A 13,878-nucleotide genomic window follows, 5' to 3' on the forward strand; every position below is an offset into this window, starting at 1 on the left:
TACACGGGACGGGACGAGACAGCTCGTGAAAAGTCTCGTCTCGTCTCGAAAGTCTCGAAAAAAATACAAACAAAATAATTAATCAGTTGCGAATATTTATTTACTCGAAGTAAAGGCTATTCCTTGGAAACCCAAATCAGCGTCTATTACATTAAAAAATGCTATCTTATTTAGTTTTATACTCTTCCGAAATCCAGTATTACTTCCATTTTTCAATGTATTCAAGCTTAGTAATTTTAAGCTGTAATAGTACTCCAGTTAGAAGTACTTTGCTAAAATACCGATTCAGATATCTATCTGTATAAAAATATTGTGAGAGAGAAGTATTCTTGATAATTTCTTTGAATGGAAAATTTATGAAAAATATTGTAAACCTTACGAAAACTACGAAAATTGCGGGCTTTGTTTGCTTTTCCATAGAAACGAAATTTATTTGTTTATCCTTAAAACAGCTTAAGTATATTTAACGCCTTTAAAGTAAAAAAAACTGCTATAACGCGCAGGGTGGTATTTGTAGGGGTACTTGTATCGCCCCTCTGCTTCATAAATTTTATCCGTGGGGGGAAATGTTATATGGCATAAAGTCATTATCTCATGCTGTCCCTAGACAGTCAGTAGAATTTCCCCTCACTGGAAATTTCTTAAATACCACACTGAACAGTTAAGTGAGACATACAATAGTTGTTATCTTCACAACACGATTATTCCCGCACAAGGAATAAGGAATATTCCACATAAAGTCGTGCCATCTAAGGAACGGACCTATAGCAATTTTTGTAGTCTTCTCATGGAAGGAAGTGATGTGATTTTTGACATGTAACCTCCTTTGCTAATTGCAATATTTCCCCATCCAAACCCCCTTGCGGTCAGTAATCATTTTCTCAAGGTATCTTTCACCTTTTAACTTTTTATTAAGCATTCTGTCTGTTTAAACATGAAATTTCCCAGCGGAGGGAGAAATCCCTCCCTTCAAAATGATGGGCGAAACGGGAATTCCCCATTCGCCGAAAGTTTTACTTGGATGGGAAATATGATATAATGTGCCTCTGGGTAATTGGGCGAAACTGTATTCGGCAAAAAGGGAAGACATGGAAACTAAAATTGGAGCAAGAAAACACCTGAATTCTGTGAGGAAATGTAATCAATTTCTGGCATAACTTCCCTGGGTGATCGTTATCCTCTCCCGCTTGTCGCGGCGCTTCGGCACGAAGAATTGCATTTATTACTGTTGGTTCGTTCGCAAGCGAAACTTCTCGCTTTTCGCCTGTCGCGTGTTGTTTGTCGCATAGGTCAGACCGAAGTAAGAAGTGACGAGACCAAAGTAACAACGTATGTCAATTTCCGAACCTAAGTAGCACTACCAGCTGCACGTGTCGCTGGGAAAAGGTATTTTTTATCACTGCCCATATCAACATCTCATTTCTAATTAATTTCTTCCGTCGGTTAAGCATTCTCTTATTTCTCCATATTTCTGGATGTTCCAACATTTCTTCGATTCTTTAGCAAGCTCTTTCGAGTTATTTCTGTAAGATTCCCCCTTGCAAAACGTAATTCGCCACACGATGCCCATAACTATACCCTCGTGTTGCAGTTATCTTTACGTGAAAAATCCTGAAATTTCCTCAACAACTGCTACCCCAAGGGCTTCCCTCCATTCATCCTTGCGCCAAACGATGTGGAGGTAGCCACTGCCATTGTTTAGTGTAGGTCCTCTTCCAGCCTTATTGGGGATAATCGTCATAAAATTCTCGCCAGCACAAACAGTTCATTCATTGCGACCCCTCTTCTCAAAATCTGCTCCATCCTCAGTACTGGTTGCAAACTCTAAAGATTTCGCACCAAAAACCTGGTAATAGGCCAATATAGTTAGATACTCTGCGTTGACGTAAATAATCTATATTGCCTGAAGTCAAAGGAGTAAAAAGCGACATACAAGAGGCAAGAAGCGACGCCTGCCACTTGGAAATGAACCCTCAGTAATAAATACAACCTTCAGAACCGAAGCGACATGACGAGCGGGACGTGTCGCTTGTCGCTTTCGTGTCGCTCCGACTTGACCGTTTTCTAATGTAGTGCATCGTGTCGCCTCTGTCCGTTGGTAGCGCATGCGTGGGGAAAGCATGCTTAGAGACTAAAGGAGCTTGTGTTGCTTGAGGATTCCACCGATTGAACGCAGGCTTGCACGGCGTCTCATGCCGCCACGGTGGGCAACACTGCTGTTGATGGGTTAGTTCCCAAGCAGCATGTGTCGCGTGACTTGGGTTTGAACTCTCCCTTACATGAAACCTTGCAACCGAAGCGACGCAACAAACTGTTCGAGGTCGATTGTCGCTTGCGTGTTGAACGGATTAGACGGTTTTCTGAATACCGTGCGTCATGTTGCCTCGGACTGTGAATGCTTGCTAATAAACTGAAGTTGCCTGTGTCACGTGTGAAATACCCTACCATGTCGCTTGTCACTTCGTTCCGAACGCTCCGTCAAGGGAGCTTGCAGACCAAAGGGACACGCGACAGGCGAGAAGCGACAAGCAACCGCTTGGAAACGAACCCTCGTGACCTCCCGAACCGAAGTAACACGACAAGGTGTTCGTGTTCTTTATCGCTGAAACTTAATATCGTGCCTAGTGTAGCCTCGGTCTGTTAGTTGGTAGTGCATACTAAGGGGTGAATATTTGCCTATGTACGGAAGGGGCTCGTGTTGATCGTAACTTCGGTGCAAACTCCCCATGCGGCTTGTCGCCTGTCGCTTCGGTGAAAGCTCCCTTAGTGTACGATCGATAAAATACTTGATTGAAGGCAGAAAAACAACAAAGTAGGTTTCATTCTCTACCTATTGGTAATTAACAAACATTATATTAAATACTAGCTGATTGCCCGTCGTTGCTCGGGTATTTATTTATCCCAATCATCTATTAAACAAAAAAAACATTGAATTCTAATAGTGTAAAATGAACGGCATTGGGAGTGTCACTATTAATTTTAGCGACCCCAAAAACTATGGATTCCACGCTAATATCGGTCGTTTTACATGTAAACCCCTTCCCATCCCCACCCCTAGGGGTGCCAGAGGTGTCTTGGAGTTGAACGGCATTGGGAGTGTCACTAATCATCTTAGCGACCCCGAAAACTATGGATTCCATACTAATATCGGTCGTTTTACATTTCACCCCCTTCCCACCCCCACCCCTAGGGGTGCCAGAGCTGTCTTGGAGTTCCCACCCCCACTCCTAGGTGTGCCAGAGGTGTCTTGGAGTTGAACGCCATTGGGAGTGTCACTATTCATCTTAGCGACCCCAAAAACTATTGATTCCACACTAATGTCGGTCGTTTTTTTTCATGTCACCCCCTTCCCACCCCACCCCTAGGGGTGCCAGGGTTGTCTTGGAGTTGAACGACATTGGGAGTCACTATTCATCTTAGCGACCCCGAAAACTATGAATTCCACACTAATATCGGTCGTTTTACATGTCACCTCCTTCGCACACCCACCCCTAGGGGTGCCAGGGGTGTCTTGGAGTTGAACGGCATTGGGAGTGTCACTATTCATCATAGCGACCCGAAAACTATTGATTCCACACTAATATCGGTCGTTTTGGATTATTTTTACATGTCACCCCCTCCCCACCCCCACCCCCAGGGCTGTCTTACCCCCACCCCCAGGGCTGTCTTACCCCCACCCCCAGGGCTGTCTTACCCCCACAGTATTTCTTTCGAGATTTCAAGTGATACGCTTACCAAGTTTGGTTGAAATTACTCCAGGCGTTCGAGAGTTATGCCGGAACAAACATACACACAATACATCCATTTTTATATATTAGAATAATGTCCTTATGGTTAACGAACCTTATTTATTCTCACTATACAATGAACAAAATATTTTAAAGTTTTACCCACTTTCGGGAATAATATTTTGTGATGTCTTCCTGTTTTAACTTTTGTTGGCATAATATCCTGCATTACTTTTACGAGACGAGACACGGGACGAGACAAACGTATATTTTCGAGACGAGACGGCATTTTCACGAGACGGGACGAGACAGACCAAAGTCTCGTCTCGTCTCGTGGGCAACACTAGTACAGATCAAGATGGCTCCCTATGAAGAAACTTTCTAAAGCGTAGAGAATCTTAGACTTCTGCTCATAAATAAGATGGAACGAACGAAGTTGTGAACAAAATAATATATTCTGACTACATTTTCACTCTTCACTTCAAACAAATTAGAATACAAAATAGTTTTACCTAATGTCAAGGGGGCTGGCGGCCCCTGCCTGGCTACGGGCCTCAAACTGCCAGCATCCGCGCCGTTCTGCAGTCACATGCTATCTCGACCAGGAGTCAAAACGAACGCATGGTATTTCTCTTTTGACTAAATGAGGCGAGCTCAAAATGGCCACCAGGTCATAAATAGTCCATATATTACCGTAACCCCTGATAAGTTCGTAGGCTTTCAGGGCACTACAGAGTGTTTCAAAAGTCACGCAATTCACCGCATTCTGCATTATAAAGCATCATCCGTTGAGATATTTTTTTAATGCTTAACATTATCAGTTTACTCCTCAGAGAAAATTCTATAAATTAATAAATGTTGTTAATAAACAACGTTAAACGTTTTCCAGAATGCTACTTTTGGTTAAGAAAAATATGTAACAAAGAATCGAAGAGTCATAATTAGAAGGAAAATACGCTGGTATAATGTTCCAATTCTGAAAAGTGCGTTTTGTGTCTTTTTCTTTTATTTCTGTTTTCCTACAAGCTGATTCAGAGAGCACGAAGAGGTGTGCCCTCCCTCCCTTTGACGACTAGAACTTACAATGAATTTTAGTGCCTGAAATTCCTAGTATTGCTCATAAATCATCTTATCTTGTGCTGATAAACCAATAGGAGAAATGGGAATATATTTTCTCGCCATGATGAACCTAGCAACATAAAATAACTAGAAATTTAAATAGGAAACTTTCTATATATTTATGTAGCATTTTCGTTAATGGAAATGCCAAAGGAATTTTTTTCCGTGTAAGACAGGCCTTAGCTTCCCATCTCCCACGCTCATAAAGACATTTTCTCTCCGTTTCTCCAGAAGAGGAAAGGAAGCGGTAAGTATCGCGGGATTCTGGGTCCAGGGAGATGATGGCCCCTGCACATGCGCGGCTGGTGGTGTATTCGATAGGCAGTGTTGCGAACCACCAACATCTTATCGTGCACGTATGATAAGTAACAAAATGAATTCTGTCAATGTCGCGTTCGTTCTTCAAACGTGATAAAGCACCTATTATGGTTCCTTTTTGTGATAATTCGGCCACTATTCTATTTTTTCCCCTCGTATGTACATGTAAGGGTATGTTGGTAAAGTACATACTTCAACCGGTCGAAAAGTTGTTTAGTTTTGCTTTCATTATTGTAACCATTCCACTTCGTAGTGTTTCTTAAGTCGGTCTCCACTCCAAGAGAGTACTGTCCCGAATTTGAAATTGAAAATTCTTTAATCTGATTTTGTGCACAGGTAGTCTGATCGGGACTGGACTTACAGTTTAAAGTGGAATCCGAATCACTTCACCGGGTATCGAACCTGGGACCCCTTGATTACAAGGCCACAGCCATCAGGGAGGCCCACAGTTACCGGTACAATACGCAAAATTGCCCTATCTATAGGCGGTTAGGCCTCCCCGATGGCGCAGTGGTAACATCGTCGCCTTGTAATCAAGGGGTCCCGGGTTCGATACCCGGTGGAGGCACACAGTGGTTCGGATCCCACTTTAAACTGTAGGTCCAGTCCTGATTAGCCTTACTGTGCATAAAGTGGACTTAAAACAGCAAATCAATCAATATAGGCGGTTAGGTAGATGACCACTTAGTACGTCTGAATAAGTTGCATAACGTCATGTTGGTTTTCCAGTATCGTACATTACTATTTACCAAAGACTCGAACAAGACCGAGACTCTCTGACACTAAATTTCGTGCCTTTGCGATCGTATAGAGTTCTGGCTCTTCTTGTTCTCTTTTCATTTTTTTAAAAAAGGCCGTTTCGCTTTCGGTGTCATCCTTATTCTAAGTGTGCACAGGCTGGAGACGAAAATACAGTCCATTCCACATGAATGTATGGAAGAGTTCGAATCTAAATTTTAATATGCAATCGCCATTACTAACGTGGTGCTGTCACATCACCTCCAAAATGGTCGATATCGAGAATGTGTGTGGCCTTCTCCCACATTCCCTAAACGTACCTTCACGGCACGGTGCTACATGTACGGAGGACTTTGCCTATTTATACGTGAGGAAACATTATACATAAGCTGTTTGTCACAAGTATGTTATTTGTTATCGCTGAGGATTTCCGCCTCAATTCACACGTCTTCTTATGGAGCTTTCTTGGGCTCTTTTGCCTGCTTATTTCTGCTGGATAGATTTCCAATTTGCTTCACGCAGGAAAGGACTTTTCCCATTTACTCAGAACACTAGTGCATGTGAGAAATCTATATTTATGCGATCTGGAAGGACGTGAGAAATAATATTGCTAATCTGAATTAATTTGCAAATTACCTTTATTTTCTCTTGTTCAGCGTAACGCTTTAATTACGCGTTGACAGTGTTAAAAGACGGACTTTTTTTTTAAAAAAAAAAATCAAAGGTTCGACTCCACACGAAAAAAGTCCTAGCTACTCCAGAGCAAAGATGAATGGCACGGAATGCCAGAGACCTAAATTCGAGTCGTGGTCGAGATACTATTTTTCTCTGAAATTTCTACAAATAATTTAGTTTCTATTCTTACTTATGGGGAAAGAAGTTTCCTGAACGGCGTGCCATTGTGGAGGGGAGGGGTAGAGTGGAGCACGCTTCCTTATGGCCCGAGTTGAACGGATGGAGGGGAAGATGCGCCAAGGCTTTAGGCCGAAGGTTTTTGTTTGTGGTCGCTCTGTACCATCCTTCTCACCTCGAGAACGAAAATAATTAATATTTAAAGGATTTCTGGTGTATTAAAGTGCCACATTTAAAATTAGTAACACTTGCTCTAAGCGTTTGAAGTATACCTCTACGTGGTACCTCAAGGCAAATTGCGTGATGCTCAAAATTTAGGAAATTCACGATTATTGCAAATTCCTCCCGGACGCAAGTCTAACATGTATGGCACATCGGGGAGAAAGAGGATGCCTGGTAAACATAGGTAGGCGACAAATCAAAAATTACAGTCGTAATTTCCAACTTGAAACACTAATTTCGAATTAGTTTTGTTTCGTTCAGAGGTTGGCAACTCTGATTCAAGAGAGACCAGGTCCAGAGAGACGTCAGAAGGAACGGAGATGTCGATCTGGAGCGGTCCAGCGTCGGGATGCTGTGGGTGAAGGTCAGTAGTCACAATACGGCATGACCTTGTGCGGGGATCGAACCAGCTAATCACGGAGGTGAGCAACAACGTGTGTTCCGGAGGCTGCATCTCATTGTTGCATGTGAAGTTTGCGTGTGCCTAAACCTGAGTGTTGTGAATTCCTTAATGTTCGACACGTATTTCGTGCCTCAACGGAGAAATGTTCGTGTGTTTGTTGAAGGTGTATTTCGCACACGTAGGATTTGAAAGCAAGGAAGTGGCGATATATCGAAAAGCATTTCAGTGTTTTCCGAAAGTGTCTGGCTCCGACCCGCTACCTGAGGTCCCGGGCTCGAGTCTTGACCAATGTGTCCCTTCATTAGTTTCATAATCATCTTTCTCATCGTTGCGATTACCCGCAAGTGGCAGTAAGCTATGTAAAACAGGAAAAATAAATAGAAAAAGTCTGGGTAAAACGTAAGGGAATTTTCACCTAGTAACAGTTACAGATGGGTGTTATGTAAGATGAGAATTTTCCCGACAATGTGCACAAAAAGCGTCTTTGATGACCACCAAACCTCTAATTAGTGGATACCTTGAGGAAAGGGGGGGTGGGGGTTATAATGGTGGTGGAAGTGTGATGCTGATAACATCAGCTCCAGTATGACAGCGATCCAGTGGCAATGTAGCCGATTGGTTATGGATAGGTCATATATTTTGTTTATCGTAAGTGGAAACTGAACCTGTGCAAAGTGGTTTCAGGATAAAACATTCTTTCTTAATGAAAAGTTCGTAGTGATGATCTTCGTGCGGTGACAAACTACACGTTGTTTCACTATACGTATATTTCGATTCGAGAACGAGACGAGTGTGTGTAAGTCGAGACAAGACCTCCTCTAGTCTCGTCTCGATAACATCCATAGCGGACCTCTTCCTCCATACCCCCTATACGTCCCCATAGTAGCGTGCAGTACACAGGTTTTAGTTTTATGATCTAAACTTCCTTTCTATGGCCCTGCGTCCAGACGCGCCCGCGCATACAGTGGCATATGTAGGTGGCGCTATCAGCCTTTAACGCCTTCTTCCGAAACTGTGGACTAAAATGGGTACAAAAAACAACAAAATGTCCACATATATGTGCAAAATCTTGCAACAACGTCTTTTCTGAAACATTCCCAAAAAAATACATACAATGCAAGCACGAAAATGAACAACTGAAATATTAAGAAGTACTAAGTGCTATGGTAATCATTATTAAAACAAACCTATTCGTGTTATTGTGCTAAGTATTTTGCATGTGTGTTTTTCTTATTTGACGTCGCTTTTCTGTCGCTAATTTTTGGCTGATCCTGACGACGATGATTAGATGAACTTAATGAAGGGACACTAACTGAGAGAGGCCAAGGCTCGAACCTGGTACCTTCGTTGACGAATTAATTACTCCTTGCGTTCGGCCAGACGCTGCATGCGAGTTCTGTCTTCTGCTAGACTTCAGTAAATGACAGTATGTATGCACATTTTGCCCAAACGAGATACACTTTCTCCCATAATAGTGTTGTTCCCTCGAGAAATACTGCTTCAGTTTGAAGTTATAGTGTTCCTGCAACACTCTAGCAATAACTAACTTTTAACTTATATTAGTGTGACTGAAATGAAATATGTGTGAAACATATAATCGTTTGGTTGACTTTCATTATCCAATGAGGGACCGTGCCCCCCCCCCTTTCTCCGGACGTGCATGGCATAAAGCAGTGGTTCTCAACCTTCGTGAGCCTACGGCCCTGTAAAATCGTTCTCTAAAAGTCGATGCCCCGAACAGCCCCCTATCTATAGAGCGAGCACAAACAAAAGAACCTTCGGCGAAAAGTCTCCGCGCACCTTCCCCTCCATCGTTTCAACTCGGGCCATAAGGAAGCATGCTCCACTCTGATCCTCCCCTCCACGCGGGAGTACGGTGCACAGGAGTCGCGGGTCTGCTCAGGCTTTTTTGCTTGTGGTTCCACTATAGCTAAATCGTCCGTGGTGACTGTCCGAGAGCTCTCAAATTTGGAGGCGGGATGCAAATTCTCTCCCTCAAATCCGAGCGAAAGATCTTTCCAAGTTGTTGTTAGCTCAGGCTGCAAGGCACTTCACCCTTTCGGCTCTAACCCGAGAAAGACCCAACCGTTAAAATTCAAATTTGGAGGCTGCACGTGTAACAGTGACGGCTTTGAATTCTTACCAGCACTGACGAGAATGGATTTCCTCTTATCGCTGATGATCCCCGAAGGAAAGGCCAACTTTCCAAGTGGTTGCCAGCTTGTGCTGCAAGTTCAACAGAACCTCTCGCGGCCCGTTAAAATTTGATTCCAGGGACCGGCACTGGGCCACGTCTCGGCGGTTGAGAAACACTGAGGGATCAGAAACCAGAGGGAATGCCCCCCTCACATTCCTCTTTCAAAAACAACCCTATGGTATATATACAGTATATATTTTCTGCTATTTATATTTAATTAAAAAAATATTATTAAATAAAATGAATAAACAGGTTAGTAAGATGGATTGTTTTTAAAGAAAAGGTTAATTTTGTATTTTCTGGGAGGGACGTTTTATGTAAACAGATTACCATCAACGTCCTGGATGCCATTGCCGTAAAGGATTTGCTGTAGGCTGCTGGTCTGTGCTATACCATGGATGTGAAATTCAGTAACTTAGTGGGAGTCTGCTGTTTCTGTAGTTTTTGTGCAAGATATCTATAAGGGAATGACAGAGCGCGCAGAAAAATGCAAGGTTACAGTCAATGGAGAAAGTTATCATTTTTTCCCTTGCCGTTCCCTATATCTGATCCAGTTCGCCTGAGCAATGTCCTTGGAAATTGAAGGCATCGTGTTGTTCCCTTCTGATTTTATTACTTCCGGAACCATGCACTGCGCGTGCCGCGAGTTAGAAGAATGCATTGTCTTTCCAATAGTGGGAAGTTAGGATCTCAGGTGAACAATTATGTAAGTTATTGTACGCTCAAGTATGCGCACGCTCTGTTGCCTACGACGTGCTTTCAGCTTTGTATTCAAACTGTGCATGGGCATCGCCAACTTTTGTAAGGGGGAAAAGGTCATTGATAAAACTTGAATAGTAGAAATAATAATAATAATATTGCTATGATTATTATTATACCATAATCACTATTATAATCTAGTAAAAATAAGCCAATTTTATTTCAACATTATTATTATGATTATCCTTGTAGAACTCTTCTACTCGATCTATCAAACGAGTGTGTATCCAACACAACTGATTTTCATTATTTATTTTGTATTTCATACAGTTATTTCACTGAAATACATAGTTACTATTTTTTTATTAACTCTTACGCACTTCGTTCAAGAAAAAGCTTTAAAAGTCAAGAGGGGCCTCTGATTTATGGAATTTTGAATTCTTTGAATTTAATGGTAAAATATAAAAAAAGAAACATAATTTGGTTCCTGTGTTTTTCGATCTAACTAACTAACTAACTCTCTAGCCTTCTTAAACCCGAAGGTTCATGGCTGCAGCAACACAGGCCTTCCACATTTCCCTATCTTGAGCAAGATCTATATACTCTTTCCCATCCCTACCGATTTCCTTTAGGTCCATCTCAACGTTGTCCCTCCATCTTCGTCTTGGCCTTCCTACAGGTCTCTTACCATCTGGTTTCCCAACAAGAATCCTGTAAACTCCTCTTTCCTCTCCCATTCGTGCCACATAGCCTGGTTTTTACTTTAGTTGTTCTGTTTGAATACTAAGTGAATTTTATTTCTGTTATTAACATTGAAACATTTCTAATTTTGTTGTAACTTGAAATGAGCAATTTCAATTTCCACGGGTGGTGGAGTAATGGAAACATTGGCGGAAGGCAGATTCAATTGAAGAGGTGCAATAAAGAAAGGCCATAATATAAACAAGTTCCACAGTCCTTTCTGTAAATGTGAAGGGACGGAAGGGCCCTCTCCGATGGCGTAGTGGCAAGGTCGTCGTCTTGTAATCAGGGGTCCCGGGTTCTATATCCGGTGGAGAGACATTGCAAAGTGGTTCGGATCCCAGGCTGGGCTGGGTGTTCTTTGTGTTTATTTTTGCAATTAGTCGAGAGACTAGCAGAAAAGCGAAGTAAAATAAACTGAATCAATCAGTCAATGAAATAACTTTAAACTGTAGGTCCAATCCCGATTAGCCTATCTCTGCATAAAGGGCATTTAAAACTCAACAACAGCAACGAAATCACGGAAACAAGGAAGAACACAAAAATAAATGGGCTCCACACATTCACGAGCTTGACCATTGTGAACATGATGTGATCAGCACTACGCTCCAGCCGCCTTTTCCCTACCCCCTACCCTCAGAAGTGACCCCAGGTACCCCATTTTATAAGAGGCTGGGTGAACCCAGAGCCGCCTCATGTAGGGATATGCTCTGAAAAATTCCAACATTAGATCACTTACCCTGGGAGTCGAACCTGGGGGGACAGTTAAACTCCCTACCGACTCGACCAACAACCCTCCAGTACATACTAAAATACGTCAGCTCCAAATTTTTGCTGTTGTCAGGACCACACTGTAGAGGGGAATATACTTTATCCAGTCAGATTGTATTAAGAATAAAGTTGCTACATATCTTGAAAGGTGCAACATTTTTTGCACAGCTTATGGCGGAGCCTGGGAGTTGTGGATTTGGAAGTTCAGAATAAAACAGTTTTGTGGTTGTTCTCTCGAGTATTTCATTTTAATGTCAGTGGTTGTATGAAACTAACGGGAATAAAGGCAATATAAATTAATGCCTTCAGTTTCGTAGACAACAGTGTATAAATAGTTAGTTATCCCAAAAAGTAACTCGGTTACAGTTTTAGCGTCTCGTCCAGAGGCGCAACCACGAATTTTTGTCGGGGGGGGGGTCAAGTACGAGATAAACGTACCAATAATAATTTTAATAATAATAACAATAAAGGTAAAGTGCTCCCCTGTGCTTAGCGCCCCGCCATGAAGGCGTATAGGGGGTGTGGGGGTAACGCAGCACACTTTCTTGATCCGGTCGTGAGTGGGGGTGATGTGATCAGAATCACGCCCCTGACCGCCTTTACCTCCCAGGGTTTCCCCAAGGTACCCACCCATGTCATTCGACGCTGGGTGGGCGCCGGGGCCGCTTCCAACGTTAGAAAAGTGTGGTTGCGCCACTGGCCTCGTTGGAGAAAGTATATCAGTTACAGGTACTTTAAGAAAGTATCTATTCTCCGTCAACTCGAAGAACGAAGTTATTGTATGCAAAACCACGTGACTTCTCAGAAATAGTTCCTTTCCTATATGTGTTAGTTCTTTTGTTATTTTACACAAGTGCCGGATGGTTATTGGAAATTAAATTCTCTTATGCCCCAGGTGCTTTTGGGCAGACGCGGCGCTAAAGGTGGACCAGAGTGGGCCATGACCCTCCCGTAAAAAGGGGTAGATCGCAGGTGACCTACCTTGTGAAAATGTGATAGGCAAATTTCGGTATAAAAATGAAATGGAAGTGTGTAATGTAATATGATTAGAAGCAAACCTTTGAATATTCGAATCCAGATATCAAATTTCGTACCGTGCTCTACTAACCATTGGATCATGAAAGTCTGTATTATAACATTACTGTTACATATTTGCCATTAACATATTGTACGATTAGTTTGTAATTTTTAATTATAACTATGTTATGTTGTGAAATGTAATCACACCTAAAAAAAAACACATCTTTTAATGCAACATTTATATTTCTGCTGGAATAGTTTCTGCAATCAATATGAAATTCTGGAAATGGCTATTGTTTTTCAAAGTATTCACAATTCACCCTTAAGATCGATACACTTTTGCATACGCTCAAACCAATTTTGAAAGCATTTTTTCCACTCTGAAGCTGATACCTGAGAAACCGCTGTTCGGAATGGGTCAACAGCTGCTTCAGGCGACACAAATCGCTCACCACGCATCTTATTTTTCATGTGTGAGAACAAAAAAAAAGTCATTAGGTGAGTACGGACAATGAGTCATTAATTCGACATTTTTTCTGGACAAAAAATCAACAGTTTGGTGTGTTAAGTGGGAACTGGCGTTGTCATGGTGAAGAATAATGCGACGATTTGGGTTTGTTTTACACAATTCATTGATGACCTCTGGCAAACAAATTGTTGTATACCACTCAGCATTTACAGTCCTTCGATCTTCTAAAGCTAATGTTGCCACATGTCCGGTATAACCGAAGAAACAAGCAATCATTTGCTTGGCTGCACTCCTCGAACGAACAACTTTTGTTGGTTTCGGCTCACTTTGAAACACCCAGAGAGTGGATTGCTGTTTAGTTTCGGGTTTGTATGAATAGATCCAAGTTTCGTGCTCTGTAACGGTGTAGTACACCAAATTTGACTTGCATCTGTTGAATTTTTTGAGCATTTCTTTACACCAATTTATACGAGCCGGTTTTTGAGCTTCGGCCAAGTTGTGGTGGGATTCAACGGCTTGAGAGTTTCTGTACGTTCAGATGACCATGCAAAATCGTATGTATTGCTTTCATGTCAATGTTCAAGGATGCCTGAATCTCACG

The 13,878-nt window shown here is 42.1% G+C and overlaps 1 protein-coding gene across 6 annotated transcripts in view; it reads left to right on the forward strand.

Annotated features, from left to right (window-relative positions):
* Nucleotides 1-13,878, forward strand: part of LOC145985110 (HEAT repeat-containing protein 5B) — a 164,536-nt gene that overhangs the window by 12,777 nt on the left and 137,881 nt on the right. The window contains exon 1 of one of the 6 annotated variants that reach the window (XM_083118724.1): nucleotides 7,315-7,341. The exons of 4 other annotated variants lie outside the window; for them this stretch is intronic. The gene's annotated coding sequence lies outside the window, so the exon portion shown is untranslated. Of the gene's footprint in view, nucleotides 1-7,314; nucleotides 7,400-13,878 lie in introns of those variants that run through there. One more of the 6 variants, XM_083118723.1, reaches the window with a different exon arrangement.

Source organism: Lepisma saccharinum, chromosome 3 (genome assembly GCF_977018435.1).
Source record: "Lepisma saccharinum chromosome 3, izLepSacc3.1, whole genome shotgun sequence".
NCBI classification, from domain to species: domain Eukaryota; kingdom Metazoa; phylum Arthropoda; class Insecta; order Zygentoma; family Lepismatidae; genus Lepisma; species Lepisma saccharinum.